A 19065-nucleotide genomic window follows, 5' to 3' on the forward strand; every position below is an offset into this window, starting at 1 on the left:
TCAGGTCAGCCTGAGCGAACGGCCCTAAAATCAAACAACCCACCCAGGGGTGCCTTTCCAAAAACCATGGTTAACTAACTAAGGTCCCAAGTTCCATCGTTGTAGAGATCGTGCAAGTTATGAAAACATCAACCTGCAGTCTTGACATGCTCCCCACATCATTCTTCAAAACTGCGTTTAACTGTTTAGAAATGGATCTTCTAAAAGTGGTAAATGCTTTACTTCTCTCAGGAATTTTCCCAAAGTTACTTAAAACTGCAGTTGTTAAACCTCTCTTGAAAAAGAGCAACCTGGATAACACCATATTGAGCAATTACAGGCCCATCTCAAATCTCCTTTTCATTGGCATAATCATTGAAAAAGTTGTTTTTAACCAGGTTAGACAATTTCCAATCTGGTTTCAGGGAACATCATAGTAGAGAGAGCGCCCTTATAAAGATAATCAATGAAATATGCCTAAATACAGATTCAGGCAAACGAACAGTGCTGGTATTGCTGGATCTCAGTGCTGCATTTGACACTATCGATCACAGCATACTGCTGGATAGGCTGGAAAACTGGGTTGGGCTGTCTGGGACAGTTCTCAAATGGTTCAGATCTTACCTTGAAGGGAGAGGTTACTATGTCAGTATAGGTGACCATAGGTCAAGGTGGACACCCATGACATGTTGGAGTCCTACAAGATTTAATTCTGGCACCTTTCTTGTTCAACCTTTATATGCTTCCTCTGAGCCAAATAATGAGAAAGAACCAAATCTACCACAGCTATGCTGATGACACTCACATCTACTTGACCTTACTGCCTAATGACTTCAGCCCCATTGTCAGCCTCTGCCAGTGCATTGATCAAATGAACAGTTGGATGTGCCAAAACTTTCTTCAGCTAAACAAAGAGAAAATAGTCATTGCATTTGAGAACTGAGATGAGGTTCACAAGGTGAATGTGTACCTTGGCACTAAGGGTCAAACAACAACAGCAAAAAAAGTAAAGAATCTTGGTGTGATTCTGGAGTCAGATATGAGTTTCAGTTGTCATGTCAAAGCAGTAACTAAATCTGCATACTACCATCTCAAAAACATCGCAAGAATTAGATGCTTTGTTTCCAGTGAAGACTTAGAGAAACTTGTTCATGCTTTTATGACCAGCAGGGTGGATTACTGTAATGGACTCCTCACTGGCCTTCCCAAAAAGACGGTCAGACAATTGCAGCTCATCCAGAACGCTGCTGCCAGTATTCTGACCAGAACCAGAAAATCAGAGCACATCACACCTGGCCTCAGGTCTTTGCACTGGCTCCCTGTTACATTCAGAATAGATTTTAAAGTATTGTTACTGGTCTATAAATCACTAAATGGCCTAAAACCTCAATACATTACAGATATGCTCACTGAATACAAACTTAATAGATCATTTCAACAATATACAGTGCAGTATTCAGAGAAACGAAACAATGTTCCTTCAGGACCAAGGTGCTACATCAAACAACATAAATTGACAACATGACACAGGACTGTGCACTACTATAAAAATTTGAGAATTAAATTAAAGAATTTAAGATAAACTAAAATAAAAATAAATAAAGTAAGAATAAGAGCGCGAAGTGCGGTTTGTGCAACATTTAGTGCAAATAAGAGAGTGCAGACAGGACAGGACAAGAAACAGTAACGCCGACCAGTACACTACGGATGTTGTGCAAATAGTGGAGCAGATACTGCTGCACCGCGATCTTGGATCAAATTGTAATAAATGTCAGTTTAAGATATTCTATAAAACACCTTATAGGCTAGGTATCTTTTTTTTGTTGCTTAAGATCGCCCTTATGTTTCCCTTTTTAAATACAAAGGTGTTGCATAAATAATAAAGTAGTTTTAATTTAATTTATTAAGGGATATTTCTTTGCCGAGTCTTCCTTGATGTTTCAATAACACATAATAATCTTTGCACCATGTTAAAGACACAGCAACCAGTAACTTTCAGAGTTTTTGTCACAATTAAAAGGTGTGTTCGTGCAAGAAATGTGTGCGTTTAGATGCATGTGTTTAAGAGACCGGGTGAAAGAGTGCTCGATTCACAGCTTTGTCGCTGCTGCAAGCGGCTGGTTTCTTCCTTTTTTTTTATTTTGGAGATAATAAATACATATTTGTATTCACATATGAATACAACAGAAAGATATAAAACTTTACAAATTACGTGCCCACTTTTGTTGGCTCAACACAATTTCATAGATCTGGATGAAATAGCCTAAGCTATTTTAGGCCAACATCAAAGAACTAGCAGCAACGAAAACCGACTGTGTTGTTGCCTCGCGGTGGCTGTGTGTTGTTCCATCCAAACCAAATACTGCTCTTTAACTCACCAAATAGACAATGCACTACCTGACAAAAGTCTTGTCACTTATCCAAGGTTTAGGATTAACGAATAATAACTTGACTTCTAGTTGATCATCAGAAATGAAATGGCAGAATCAGAAATAGCTTATATGAAAGGCAAAGACCTCTAGATTACGCTTATTTTACCAAAATAAAATATGATAATGTCTTGATTTTTAATTATATAATTATGACAGTAAGGTCTGACTTTGTTTAGACAAAAGTCTTGTCAGTTAACAGAAATAATGTAGAGTATAGAATATAAAGTCATGGTGCTGTGGAAACTGAATTAATATTGTGTATGACTCCCATGAGCTTGGAGGACTGCATACATACATCTCTGCAATGACTCAAATAACTTATTAATAAAGTTATCTGGAATGACAAGGAAACCGTTCTTGCAGGACTCCCAGAGTTCATCAAGATTCATCACAATGCCTCCTCCTTCATCTTACCCCAGATGTGCTCAATAATGTTCATATCTGGTGACTGGGCTGGCCAACCCTGGAGAACCTTCACCTTCTTTGCTTTCAGGGACTTTGATGTGGAGGCTGAAGTATGAGAGGGAGCGCTATCCTGCTGAAGATTTAATTGGAAAAATGTGTGTACACTAAGTATAGGATGTTGGCTGAAAGACATGGCTACAATCATGACAATGTAAAATATAACCTATATATTAAGATAAGATAAATACTCGATTTTTGAGGGAGTTTGGGGAACTTTCAAATTGTTCCTAAAATGTGGTGGAGTTGGAAATGTGTTAATAGATGAATAAGATGAGAGTTTACAAATATTGATGTAAAATACTAAAGAGTTTTTTTATTATTATTAATATGTTGATGTGCACAGATATGGGTATTGTTCCTTAAAGAGGAAAGTTGGGGACCCCTTTAATGCGCGTTACGCTTAAAACACACCCATAACTCATTAAGAGAATAAGGACAATCAATAAATGAGGTTGTGATAATGCACTGCATGTGCTCTATTTTAATGATTTTAAGCACATGGCACAGGTGCACTCATCTGACAAATTAATTAATAAACTTTCTGTTGATGTATGATATGACAATATTTGTTTGAGATACATCTATTTAAATATCTGTAAGACATTAAGTCTCTTTTTTAAAATTTCCTGATGTTAAAATAGGATCCAAATCCCTCCCATTTTTAGGCCCACTGCAACGTGACGTACTGTAGGAGTGCGGTTTCCCAGTTCACTGAATTGATTGACAGCCACGTATAAACGTGTCTCCGAAGTATCTCATATAATCATATCAACAAAACAGGACATGCACAAAGCAACTGGTATTAAAAGATCTGTTGAGCTCGCTGTGATTATCAATCATCATCAAATGAGTTCAAGAATGAGTTTTACAAGTTTAAAACATTTTTAAAACAGTGCATGTTAATAATAAAATAAGTGAAAGATGGGAAAATCGATATGTAATTCATCAGCACAGCCACATGTCAGTACAATTATGAAAGATGATGCTTCAATCCCAGTTTGTGGATGTTAAATCAGGTTTATTTTGCATATTAACATAGGGCTGGGCGATATTGCAAAAAAAATCAAAATATCATGTTTCATATCATTCGATATCAATATTTTTTAACAATACATTTAGGAATATTAGGATTTTTTTAACCACTTTATTTAAATTTGCCAACATTACTAAGGCAAATACTTTTAATAGTCAAAAACAAATATAAAATATCTGATCTCTTTATAATAAAATAAACATAAGTGTTAGAGACTCTTAAACTTGATAAATAAAATGTTACAAAGTGTGTGCAATGGTAAAATGTAAATACTGAACAATCAAAGCAAACTTTAAAGTAGATCAACATCTGTAAGGTGTCAATAATAATGATAGAATAAACCTCAAACTTTGTCAACAAAACAAATTATGAGAATCAATTCTGAGCTTTCAAGTAAATGAACCAGCCATCATTATTCAAATACACATTTCAACATTACACATTGTGAAGTTGAATGACTATATTGACTATATGACTATGGTAAAAAATCTTTCTGATTGGGAGCTAATGCCTGGGATGCACAAAAAAGGAAACCCAAAAGCCACTCTGGCGACATCATTTTTTTATTTACAATCTCCTCACTGCTGCTATTGTCACGGATTGGCCAGGCTCTTCCACCAATTCCACACAGCGCCCATCATCACCGGAGTTCTAATCATGCACAGCTGCACCCAATCACTCAAACACACTATATAAGCACACACCTCACTTCAGTCATTGTCCGGTCTCGTTTCTACGAAGCGGACTCATAGAGAGTACCCTCCTGGTATTCACTATCCTCTTACTCAGCATTTGATACTTACCTGTTCTCTGTTTACTTCCAGTTTGTCCAGCGTTCCCCGTGTCCTGTCAGAGTTGAGTGTTTCGTCAGTCTGTCTTCCCCACAATCCATCTGGTGTGTGCATTCGGTCTTCCTCAGTGTCTGTCATCCGTCCTGCTTCAGAGAAGGAATATACTATCAACCAGAACTTCATTCACTTTCCCATTGTCCTCCTGCTGTTGCTCCGCTGTTAAAATAAATACAGTTTAATATTTACTCACCCTGTTTGTCCGTCTGCTTCCATAACAGCTATATGGCACTCATTCTGAAAAGTAAAAAGCACTGCAGTGTTTGGGTGCGCTGTGTTTGTCTGAGGTGATTAGTCTGCCCTACTGAAATCTGTATATTCCATACAAAGTGTGAAGCAGAAGGTTAGTTCGGCTTGCATGAATCACGGTGCTATAAAACCATAGCGCTTCATACTGAAACTTCATACCGAATCATTTTTTGTTTATGTTGACATTGGTGTTCAGTCAATAAATATCGATACCGATTTTATCGATACCCAGCCCTACATTAACATAATGGATATCCATACAGCAGTGGACATTAACATGTATCCTGTCACATTTGCTGTGCAAAAACAGTGCAAAGTTAAACACGCACGCTGTATGTGTGTGTGATGATATTGTGTTGCAGAAAGGCTTGAATTAACTCTACAACAAATACATCAAATAATCATTGGGAAAGTTTTTACTGTAGTATTTCTCACAAACGTTACGTAAGATCTACTTCCTTCATTTCTGTCACTGTGCTGATTGTCTGATGCAGCAGGAGATGAGGACACACTCTGACAAGTACATGGGAACTGTGGGCAGGGACAACTAGCTCATTTGCGTTAAAGGCACAGGCAACAAAAACAGCTACAATGTGTTCAGAGCTTAAAATTTCAATATTCTGAAAGATATAATCAATAATCTGATGGGTGTTTTGAGCTGAAACATTACAGACACATTCTGGAGACACAAAAAGCCTATCTTAAATCTTGAAAAAGGGGTAAAATAGCTGCCCTTTAAGACATATTTTGGCTATTTTACCCAGCCCTTTCTTTCACATCCAAAGTACAAACTGTGTAAGAGTGAGTTTAACAGTAAAGATCGTGAGTTTTGAGCTTGCCTTATTAAACAGCACTAATGAAAAAGCATGAATTATTAAGTCTTATGACTTTGCCAGTAATATATGTGAATACATCCGCACTGGAAGTGGCCTGACTAAGACAAGTGGCTCTCATTCCCACAGCAACACAAACATGTCCTCCCCCAGAGCGACGTTTTTTTAATTATGTTCTTTATCTAAAGGACCTGTAAATTTGCAAAGCGAAATTAAAATTCACACCTCATTTCCTCTTCAGCAGAAGTGTCATAAAAACAGACAAAAATCTTCTCCCACGCCGCTCTAATGCGTTTACATTTATGCTACTTATCTGTTAAGTACTGAAGTGTTCACACACACTTAACGCAGTCTTTATGTACCAGTTAAGTCTCGCAAGTGTGCGTTAGCCTAATTCAGTCTCAACAGATCTCTCTAATTCACCTTATCATAAACCGTGGGCCTTCAAATCCACCCACAATAGCCTGTAGCCCAAGTGTGGCTCTTCCTTAAAGCTTCACAAACACTCTTTTAAACAGCATGTAATTTTGATATTGACTCTCCCGGGTGAGATCAAAGATTATGTCTAATCCTCCATCCAACAGGACTAAAAGCACAAAACTAACAAGATACCTCCACAGTGAAGCCTGAGGAGCCTTTGTAATCATGAAGATGAGGTTCCATCACAAACATCAACTTTCTGGGTCACATAATAAATATTAATATGGGTGTAATTTACTTCATCTCTTTTCTCGTTAATAATAATCATTTAACTATGTCTTTTAGCTGAATAAACTCCTAATTTGCTGCTTTTTAATAGTTTTTTTAGGTCGTTTTAAGTATTGACTAGGGATGTAGAAGATCATGCAAAATATGTTCAATAAGTTAAATTGTTCTCTGATATCTATGGTATGTGCCTGAGGTAAGTTTTAAAAAATCTCCAAAAACCTTTTTTATTACTTCATAAAATACCGCATAGAATCAGAAGGTCCATATTGACCATATTTGGATCAGTTGTGAATAATTGTGAGCTCTCTCTCACACACAATATATTCTAAACACGCACAAAATAATAATACTTCATTTGTCAATAAAAAATTTTAACAATCAAAGGTGGTTGAAGGTTTATTTTATTTAAATGGAGTGAGTGGGCTCTCTAATATAAACCCATTAGAGTAACATATTTTGCTCCTGAGTTGTGTTGTGGGCAATATAGGCTTAATTATAATTAAACTCAACAACAAAGGCAGACAGAGATGTATTGTGTTGTATTTTGATGCTATAATGTAAATGAAAACACAGCCAGGAATTAATATCAACCTCTGCATGAACATGATGTTTAGTAAAGTGTACTGCTGTTCTTTCATTTCATTAAAATAACAGTAGAGCTGAGTTATGTGACACCATTCTTAAATGTGCATTTTATACCAAGTGCACACTTATAGTCATCAGTCTATGTGTTTGTTGATACAAATATACTCTGCAAATTTCACAATAAACACAATGAATTGACAAAATATACAATTATACATACTGTATGCCTCATCAGGTGATATATAGCACACTCTCAGAAATAAAGGTACAAGAGCTGTCACTGGGGTGGTACCTTTTTGAAAGGTAGATTTTTCGTCACCCTAAAATTAAAAGGTTCTATCTGACATTGTCAAAATTGAGTTATTGACATATTCTTATTAAATTGCAACTTATTTACATTATGGGATGCTTTTTTAGAGGTTGTTTACATTTTAAGACTTTTTATATGAAAAACAAATGTTACACACATACTGTTTGCTATGGAATGCAAAAACTTTGAAGCTCAATAACCCAAAGTCATTCAGAACGGAAATAGAACCTTATAATTCCAAGGTAACGATTTGTACTTAAAGGGTCCTTATTAATACCTCAAGGGTACATATTAGTAGGGCCAGATGTAATCTGCGGACATTTTTTTTTTTTGTGGAGTATTTTGGTAAAAATCTGCAGATTTCTGTTGAATCATTTTGGGAGTATCATAACTAAAACCTTAATATATGAAATAAAATATAATATCTTTTTAACTTTTATTTAATGTTTACAGTGCAAATCCAATGAGATTCACTATATTTGGTAAACAAAGCAAGTCTCTCATACAATACATCTACTAAAAGACAGAAAATATTACTTTACAAACTGTATTGTACATAAGTCAGACGAAAATTTTCATATTAGTCCATAATATTACTGTAATTAATTAAAAAACTGAATATAGATTTACACACATTTACTCAAGTAAATAAACTGGATTAATGATGGGCTAAAAATCTGCAGAAAATCTGCGGAATTCTGAGCGTGCAGATTCTATGTGGGCCTACATATTAGTACACTGAAAAAAATTATTCAAAGATGATTCCTTGGATTTACTCAATATTTTTACGTTAAGTGGTTTTAAACAATTTATTTGGGCTGAATTTAAACAAACAAATTAAGTTAAACATTGCTCAATTTAATTTGTTTGTTTAAATTCAACAAAAATAAATTGTTTGCAACAGTTTTGCATGCAACACTTTTTTCAGTGTACCCAAGAAGTACAAAAGAGTACCTCTTAAAATTTAAGGTACCAATATATACCCTTTAAGTACAAATATGTACCTTTCGAAAAGGTACCACCACAGTGACAGCTCTTGTTCCATATCCACAGAATGATTAGTTCATTGTAAAAAAAACAATTGTTTCATAATTGCAATTGCATAATTTTAATTGTAATATGATTGTTTGGCTTTTTTTTTTTTTAAAGGTGCAGTATGTAAGTTGGACACCGAGTGGTATAAGTATTGCACACCTGGTTTAAAACAAATGCAAGTGAAGGTTGCCAGATTGACAACACAAGACAAGAGTGTGCCTGACTGTCGAGCCTAAAGGCTAATTTAAGGTTGATTTAAATTTTGTGGGTTAAATGACCAAAGCAAAGACAGACATCTGACATGTAGAGCACATTTTCAAAGTAGAATAACTGACTTTAGCATTGTTTTTAAAATAAGCATGTTTCTTAAAGGGCCCATAGTTTACCTCTTTTTTATGATTTAATATTAATATTATGGTTCTTCTGAGTGTGCCAGTTTAGGTTCAGTTTAAAACACAATTCAGATTTTTTTAGTATAATGTGTTAAAAAGTGTCATGTTGGGGACGTGTCCACGGTTCAGATTTATGGGTGTGTTGCTTCACATGTAGATTAGTTTTGGCTTCCCGCCAACGTAACAAGGGGGCGGAGCCATGAGCTCACCCGCTCTGCGTTTGCAACAGAGTCTGACAGGCAGACTGCGAAAACGAGCTAGAGTGAGAGGTACAGCATTCAGTCGTACATGTACGACTCGGACACAGACCAAGCAGAGAGTACAAAATCATTTGTGTCTTTGTACAGTTTTACAGCCAACTGTGTGCTAGTTTCAAGTGCCGAGCTTGTACACAGAAACTAATAACCACGCACACTGTATTAACTTTGACTGAGGCACCGGATGCGCCGCTCGAAGCCGCGACACGGCACACCAGACACTCTCTGTAGCGTGGCAGAAACATGTGTTCCGAATCGTCACGCCACGCATTTTTGAATTCTAAACATAGGTTTCTGCAGCGGTCCGCGGCGCCCAGCCGTCAACTTGAGTGTACCCTGATAGAAACCTATGTTTAGAATTCTAAAACGCATGCTAGTTAAGATCACAGCGAGCTTCTGGAATCGCGAGAAATGCAAACGGCTGAAGTATAAGGTAGACTCGATGAGAAGTACACATGTTTGCAAACCTACCTAAAGATACAACCAATAATTCCGATTAGAGCGATAATGTGGAGAATATTGCTCTTGTGTTGAGCCCAATGAGCCTTGCATCTAAAAATAGAGCTAGGGTGTTCCTTTAGTGATATCGCTTCGACTCACGCTGAAAATGGCGGACGTGAATCAACAAACTGAGGATATGATGACGCGCCTGTCAATCAATATTGGTGGGTCGGGGGACCGCTCTTCTACGTAAAGTTGCGGTCGGTTTGAAAACCGCTCCAATTGGTCCACCGTTTTTATGTTGTTAAATTGAAAAAAAAAGCACTGGGTGTGCTTATATCACCCAAATATGACAGTCTATACACCATACATGCACATATGGCTGTCCAAACAGCTTGAAAAGTAGATTTTTTTACCATAGGTGCCCTTTGAATATCTGCAAACAAATTATTATATTTTTATGCTTCGGAAGAGTCAAAAACTTACAGCACATTTAAAAGCTGCATACTTTATCAAACCCTGTAGATAATTAGTTGCTTAATCATTCTAATGATCACAAGACTAATCAATTATCAAGACTATTTTTTGTTGCAGCCCTAATACCCATGTAATATTTTGTACATTAACGTACTATTAATAAGTAAACTGATGACATATTGCTCATCAATGTTGCAATAATTTAATCAAGAATAAACAAAAACAGAAACAGTGTGAAATATCACAAATTAATGTAACAGTTTTTGAAAATTATGTAAATTATGTGATAACAAAGCAGGTTTTCAACATCATTACTTCTTCATTACTTCATATCATATGAAACTGAAAACTCAGCTTTGAGTACATATCAAACTAGATAAAAATAAAACACATACATCCTCAGAGAGCAAAATATTTCAATAAAATGGAGGAATCTTCACAAAGTTAAGCCATTTTCATTCTGCTCTTTCCATTGCCGATGATCAGTCTACAAAAGAAGGTCAGAGCCATTTATTCACAAAGGAAATAGGTCACTTTTGATTTGGTGTTGTTTTTAACACACAGAAATGTCTGGCCTAGGTCAGCAGCTTCAGTGGCCTGTAGCCGCTCTGGTTAACGGGGTTATCGGCAGGGAGGAGGGAAGAAAGAGGCAGCCAGTGGCTTCTGAAAAAGAGCTGATAGCAGGACTCAGTGACATGTAATTAGCACGTTGTCTGGTCTCAGAGCCGCCCTTCCTCCTCCTTCTGTGAGAGCCACGCTGATGGAGGACACAGCTAATTGTCTGCCCTCCATACTCACAAGCAGTGTGTGTGTGTGATTCTTAAAGGAATAGTCCACGCAAACCAGATCCAAATGAGTGAAATAGATGGTATGTAAGAATCCTCGTTCAGCTCTTACATGTAATGAGTGTTCAGAAATTAGTAGCCAAGAGGTAGAATTATAAGTTAAACAAAGCAAATTTCATAGGGGATTCAATACAGTACAGTACATCAGGTAGTGTGTGTGTACCTTGTATTCCTTGGGGACCAAATGTTAACCCATTTGTGCCCAAATTTTAAAAAAGGGTTTCATTTATATAGCCTTGTTAATAGTGTCCTATATGAACATGTTTTGCATTTATTTTTTTCCAAGTTTTTTAATAAAAAAAAACATATTTGAATATGCGGCAACTACGCATGGGCCGGTATAAGGTTCTGACAGTATGATAACCTGTGATTGATTACTGCTCTAAAATATATTCTTTTTAAATGTCTGGGTAAATAATAAAATCTTTTTTCCCCCTTTGAACACAATATATTTTATTTTGAGAAACATTTATAATATTTTGGAACAGTAAACATGGTAAAGAATTCAATTGAATCATTGACTTCTGCTGTCTTCAAAAACACAGATTTCTTTACAGTTTAAAACGGCATCTTTAGAGATAATTTCTGCTGGAGATACTGTTGTCCTTAAAAAAAAAAATCTTGCACATACCTTAGGAACGGTATAGCAGAAAATTTTGGCAGTTTTAAAACCTTGACTTTTCCAAACCTCGGTATACCTTAAAAACGGTTATCATCCCATGCTAGCAGCAAGAATAAAATTTGAATAGGAGAACATTTGGCATACTAACTCAAAATAGCTTTTAACAGATCAATAAATGCATTTATTATGTTTAAAATTTGACCCCCCCCCCCCCATATATATATATATCTCTATATATATATCTCTCTATATATATCTCTATATATATATATATATATATATATATATATATATATATATATATATATATATATATATATATATATATATATATATATATATATATATATATATATATAAGATATATATATATAGATATATATATATATAGATATATATATAGGGGGGGGGGGTCAAATTTTAATTTTTAATATTTAAATGCAATTATTACAAATATATCCCTATATAAATAACCTAAAAAAATCAAGAGTCAAAAAGTAAAAAATACTGGTGTAAATACACAAAAGTAAATACATACCATGATGGAGACCTCCAAGTTTTTTCAGTAAATTTCACTAAAGGCTTGTAGATATCTGAAAGAAATAGTCAAACAGCATAGTAATAAGTGAAGCTGCTGGTTCTGTTTGTGGAGTTGTTTATTGATCCCGATGAGCTGAGATTTTGAGAGATTTACAGAGTTTTCAGTTGAGTTCCTGAAGACATGTTCACATGTGCACAGTAATTTCATAAACAAAAATTTAGTTTTTTCCCTCAATTTTCTAAAAAAAAAAAAAACAGACTCTGGTGCTTTTGAAATCTTCACCCTGACAAGAGTTTTCAAAAAATGGGGTTTCAGTGACCTGATACTATGTTTTTGCGTAGAAAAAAAGCTGGAATTTAGACAAAACCCCGGTTTGTGTGGACAGCAGGGCCTAAGGTTGTGACTGAAATTGGTTGTAGTTGTATGTTTTTCTTCAGCGATTCTGCTTCTTAACAGCAGGATTTCAGCACTTTAACTCTGCTCCAGTGTTATTTTATCTCTTTATAGGAGTGGGACCAGTGGGAAAAGTTAATTTACTCTGAGAATATAGCTGTGTATCAAAATGTTTATCAAAAAAGGCTACTTTAAAGTAAAGGTGTCAGTTAAATGGTTCAGTTATGTTAAGATGGGGTGTTATGAAATAAAAAAATCATTAAACAAGATCAATAACCTTGATTTATTAAGTTAATAACACATTATTCCCTAAATCCCTGTATATATATATATATATATATATATATATATATATATATATATATATATATATATATATATATATATATATATATATATATATATATATATATATTACATTCAGTTGAAGTCAAATTCTAATAAATCTGACTTCAACTTTTTGTATGTATATATATATATATATATATATATATATATATATATATATATATATATATATATATATATATATATAGAAGAGAGAGAGAGAGAGAGAGAGAGAGAGAGAGAGAGAATAAACTATATATCTCTTGAAAGATTTGTTTTGATTGGATCAATCTAGAGAGCTTTATAATTATGTTGATATACATTTGTGAACAAAAAAAATACATATATATTTAGTAACATGAAAATTGTCTTTATTTAGGAGGGTTTGCCTCCATTTTGCGTCTTAGAATTAGGGGTAGGAATTTGAAGGCCTCGTGTGACAGGAAGTAAATCTATTCCTTTGGGATTTTCTTTCTTGAAATCTTTTATTTAGTTGTTTGCTTGTATGTCATTGAGAAATTAAACATGGATAACATGTAGAAAATTACTTATAAAAGGAAAATGATAACTATGAACTACGGCAGCTATAGCTACAGGTGGGCTTAACACAGGTATTGTAATACAAGTAAACTTTTTTGAACGAATGTTTATTTTATTTATTTTTGTAATTAATTTTTTATTTCCAAAATGAAAATATAAAATTTTTACAATCAGATAAAAAAATACTTTTAACAGGTATTACCCATAGACTGTAAAATATATGGACGGAGTATCCGTGACGTCACCCATAGGTTTCTGAAGAGCGCAAAAGAAGCCACAAGTAGGCGCGGCCAACCGTCGCCATTTTGTTTGCGCGTCATCGCACCCACGGCGGGATACCAAACAAAGGCAAAGAGGCGGAGAGTGGGCAGAGCTACAGACACCTGCTGGCACTTTGCCCAGACCTGGCAGACAGACTTTACTTTGGGAGAAACGCTTAATACTTTATTAACTGCGACTCGTTTGTGTTCTGACCACATGTGCTTGGCTGTACACTATATCAGTAAAGAGATTAGACTTTCAAAAACACTGTAGTAATACATTGAGCCACTAAACATTGCTCTTATGACGTTTTTCTACAGGAGGAAAACACGAATTACTTCCAAACACTTCAGATATAGTGTGTGTGTTAGTAAATGCAAGACTATTGATAAAATCCAGCATAACACTGTATGACAACGCTTCAGATGACTGTTCTAGAGCCTACAGCTAATCAATCTGTCAGATTTTGGAGTGCTTTACGGGTCTAAAGAAAAATATTAATGATAAATGATCTTAAATAAAACAAATACATTTATAGAGATGGTATACAAGTATATAACTTTACTCACATGGGAAACGGAGGCCACGTGAATGGTTTGTGAGCACAATTAAATGCACACAGCATCCCATATCATCTGATAATTGTAAGAAATAAGTCCAAAAGGCAGCGGACTGTGTAAAGCCACATAAAACAACACAAAAATACGATGAATATGCCGAGATCAGTGGCTAATCTGCCGGATTCAGCTGAGGTGAAGTGACGACGACCAGCGAGACCTAGCTGTCACTCAAGTGGCCACGCCCTTAATTAAGCAAACTTAATATAACCTAAAATAAAGGAAATGGATGAGTTATAAAAAAATTCAACCCCCTCACAGTTGTCATGGAGGGTAATAATAGCTATATGAACCAAAACCGTTCTTTGTACCAGGCTGTAAACACCTTTTTTCTGTTGTAAAGTTGGCCATTCTAACAGAGGGCTCAATTGCAATTTTCTCTATTACGGAGCCAGGACTAGCGGAATTTTGATGAATTGCAGTTTCAGTTACTTCCGTATTGGCCTCCCGAGGGAGAGCGGGAGGTTGCCGCTTGGTATTACCCCTTATATATCCCCACCATCTCCCCACCTTGATGTTATATGCACATCACAGAATAACTGTAGTTTAGATCAAGTAAATAAATTACATTAAATTTGACTTTCATGTTATCAGATGAGAGTTCAGTGTCTAAGATTTCTTTGATGTCGCATGTATAGATTTTCCACACCGTCACACAGTATTTCCAATAGTGAATGCAACCACTGCTTAACCTCCTCATGAACCTTCTCAAAAAATGTAACTACACATCTCAACAACATGTATCGCAAGCTCTGTGATTTGTTGGCTTGGTAGCGGTGACGAGTGTGGCCGGTGCTGAGAGCTGCGAACGCAATGGAGTGATTGTTTACAAGTGTCGAGACCCGTGAAGGAACTCCAGATGAAACTTTTGTTTTGTGTTTACATGAAGTTTATTTATAAACTAATTTCGAGAGGATCACATGCTTCTGATTGATTGCAGACGGCACTGCATTATTCAATTTATGATTCACCAATCAGACGATTCCTAAGACACTATAAATACCCTAAGTTCCATATAACAGCCATCTTCGTTTTGAAGAATCCCCCCTTCCACCCGTACTCCTCCTCCTTTCCTAGATGGGTGGAACGGTGGCCCAGTGGTTAGCACTGTTGCCTCACAGCAAGAACATCACTGGTTCTAGTCCTTACCAAGCCAGCCGACATTTCTCTGCGGAGTTTACACGTTCTCCCCCTGCTCACATGGGTTTCCCCCGGGTTCTCCAGTTTCCTCTCGCCGTCCAAAAATATGCAACTTAGGTTAATTGACTAATCCATATTGGCACCATAGACATGCTCCTAGTAAGTAGTTATCTTTTAAGAACAATCACTATCTGTTCATTAGCTACTACAGCAGGGGAGTTCTCGAGATCTACCTGAGCTCAAACTCCCCTCTCGCCTTGCAAATGGGAGGGAACCCCGGGCTCGAGGATCTTATAAGCTCAGGCTCTCTCCCGGGACAGCATGCCAAACAGGCTTTATAATCAATCATCAGATAAGTGTGAACTCTTGAACTTATGATTAAAGTTGTTGCACATCCACCAGTTCTGACTTCAAAATGAGCAAGGTTGAGCTACTTATATATTAAAGTAGCATTGAGGAAAAAACAAACACTTGCCAAGAAACTTGACAACATAAAGGAACATAAAAACATACTGCCAGCTAGCACTTAAGAAGTGTTATTGCAGAGCAACTCAAACACCATGCAGTAGTATAAATGCACGACTACGGGCAGGGCAAGCACCGTGGGTCACGCCGATCACTCAGCGCAGAAGTATAAATTAGCCTTGTCCCAACACAAATCGATTAAGCTAACTTAACACTTTTAAACATAAATAAAATTTGTCCCAATGAAATCTCAAGAATTGTGTTGACCTATTTTAAATAAGTAATTTGAACAAGCAAAAATTATTTATTTTTAGTGTAAGGATGCGGAGATAAACCTATGATATGTTGTATACATACCAATAAGTTTTGACCAGTAAATTTTTGGGGGAAATGAAATGAAAATGAAAATGCAAAAAAGTCTTACGCGGGTTGGGTTTAGGGGTATGGTTGTGGTAGGGGTATAGAATATACAGTATACACCCAAAAATGACTTTTGCTGCTTGTTCAAAATACTTAATTATTTAAAATGAGTTGAAACAGCACAACTTAATTGTTTTATGTTTAATCCCCTTAAATTTGTGAAAACGAATAAGGTTTACTTAATTTGTACTGTGACAAAATAAAGCAATTGTGTTGAACCAAGGATTTTTTACAGTGTAGAAAGTGTAAAAAATCATTACGTCTATGAGAAGTCCGCATAATGATAGCTGTACAAGTGTGTCTGTGTTTCAAGCAAGTGACAGCTAGTTGGTGTGTTATGTCATGCTAACTGTATATTTATGCAAGTATAAAATAGTAATAAAAGTAGTAATAGTATATAATACATAATTATAAAGGTATAAATATTAATAAATAAGTAGGGGCGGTAGTGGTTAGCACAGTCGCCTCACAACAAAAAGGTCGCTGGTTCAAGTCCCAGCTGGACCAGTTGGCATTTCTGTGTGTTTGCATGTTCTCCCCATGTTGACGTGGGTTTCCTCCGGGTGCTCCGGTTTCCCCCACAGTCCAAAGACATGCGTTACAGGTGAATTGGGTAGACTAAATTGTCCGTAGTGTATGTGTGTGTGAATAAGTGTGTATGTGTTTCCCAGTACTGGGTTGCAGCTAAAAGGGCTTGCGCTGTGTAAAACATATGCTGGATAAGTTGGCGGTTTATTCCGCTGTGGAGACCCCTGACAAGTATATAAATAGTGTAATATAGTTATGCAATAACTAAAAAAGCTAAAAAAGCTGCTAAAAAAGCTCTTCTGACATACACACTGTGCTTGAAAATTTGTGAACGGCTTACAGAATAGTATAAATGTGAATCGTGTAAACAAAACACAATAAATCACACACAATTCATGTGGGTTTTTTTTTTGTTTTGTTTTTTAGTACTGCCTTGATTAAGATATTTTACGTAAAAGGTGTTTATACATATACAAAGACAAAAAAAGCTCAAACTATTCAAATACCCCCTGGAAAAGTGTGTGACTCATTGGTTTTTATTACTGTGTATGGTTTCTTGTTGATCTGTTACTGTTTTTTGATTTGTGATGCTCAACAATCTTTGAGCTCAAGAGGCTCAGTTTTCCATCATTTATTTAGCATTTTTTAACTCTTTCCAGTAAATCTGTGATTTTGCGATCCGTCAAACTTTTCATATATATATATATATATATATATATATATATATAGCAGCAGAAATCAAGACTCATCAGACCAGGCAAAGTTTGTCTAATCTCCTATTGCTATTGTCCACTTTTGGTGAACCTGTGCGGATTGAGCCTCAATTTCCTGTTCTTAGCTGACAGAAGTGGCACCCAGTGTGGTCTTCTGCTGCTGTAGCCCATCCGCCTCAAGGTTGGAAGAGTTGTGTGTTCAGAGTTGCTCTTCTGCATACCTCGGTTGTAACGAAGGGTTATGTGAGTTACGGTTGCCTTTCTGTCAGCTCTAACCAGACTAGCCATGCTCCTCTGACCTCTTTCATCAACAAGGCATTTGCACCCACAGAACTGAGGCTCACGGGATAATTTCTCTTTTACTGAACATTCTCGATAAACCATAGAGATGGTTGTGCATGAAAATCCCAGTACATCAACAGTTTCTGAAAAACTCAGACCAGTTCGTCTGGCACCAACAGCCATGCCACGTTCAAAGTCACTTAAATCACCTTTCCTCCCCATTCTGAACTGTAGCAGATCGTCTTGACCACGTCTACATGCCTAAATGCATTGAGTTGCTATATATATATATATTGTTTTTTATGGTGTAGATTGACAAATATGGTCATGTGAAAGTATACAGAACAACTCTCTTTGTATACAGCTGAAAGCAGTATTTGGGTTTGCAAAGAAATAAATGTGAGTAAATGAAATCATTTTCATTTTAGTTGACTATTCACTTTAACTCAAGGAGTGTATCGTCCTACTGCCGTGTCAAAGACATGGCTGATTAATGGTTGATTAACTTTAGTCTGAGAAGGGCCTTTATCACTCCCATTTACACACACACACTGAAGATAATTTGTCTGAAGCCACTTTGTAAGTGTCCTTATTATGTAGTTGCTTAGCAGCCATAAGCCAGCAGGCCTCTATGGAGTATTAGTGTGTAATTATCTGCCGTTTGCTCAAAGTTTCGACCTTGCTGCCGTTCATATGGATTTACGGCAACCTTCCGTGACCTCCGCTAACCAGAAAGCCAAACACATGCTATCATCTTGCGTTCTCGTGGGACTCGCATGCAATAAGCAATGCCACTAATTTGTACGCAGAATGCATCTGCAATTGACTGTGTCTCTAAATGTTCGTTCAGCCTCACTAAAGTCCCTGAGGGAACGTCAGCAACATATGGAGAGCCACAGCGTTGTGAGGTCTAAGCCAATCGTTAATCTCAAGTAAGGTTAATGGATCTTCCTTGATAAAGTCAAGGTGTTTTAAGGAGGGAGAGATACCACTGGAATTCCACAGAAGCCATCTTTGGATTCAAATAGATCCTGTTTTAAAGAGCTTATTCACTTTCACTTTAGACAGTACTGGTTTATGATTCTTCTTAATAAAATAAATAAATCTGTCAGTCAAGTCGGTTCTAGTAAACCTCCAGCACATGCTAGTGTTTACTAGACAAAGCTGTAGTTCACTGATAACCGTGGCAAAATCATGTTCAAATTCAATGGAGATGATCATTCTGTGACAATGACGGCTGTTTGCTTGACTTATTTGTGAACTATGTGCATGCTGCTACATTTGGAATCACGTGAAGATATCACATATAAGAACATGTTTCTACTCC

The 19065-nt window shown here is 36.2% G+C and overlaps 1 protein-coding gene across 2 annotated transcripts in view; it reads left to right on the forward strand.

The window, feature by feature from the left end:
• The window catches only part of znf512b (zinc finger protein 512B), a 155859-nt gene that overhangs the window by 64112 nt on the left and 72682 nt on the right, over positions 1–19065 (forward strand). The window lies entirely within an intron of this gene.

This window comes from Danio aesculapii, chromosome 23, assembly GCF_903798145.1.
Source record: "Danio aesculapii chromosome 23, fDanAes4.1, whole genome shotgun sequence".
Taxonomy (NCBI): Eukaryota; Metazoa; Chordata; class Actinopteri; order Cypriniformes; family Danionidae; genus Danio; species Danio aesculapii.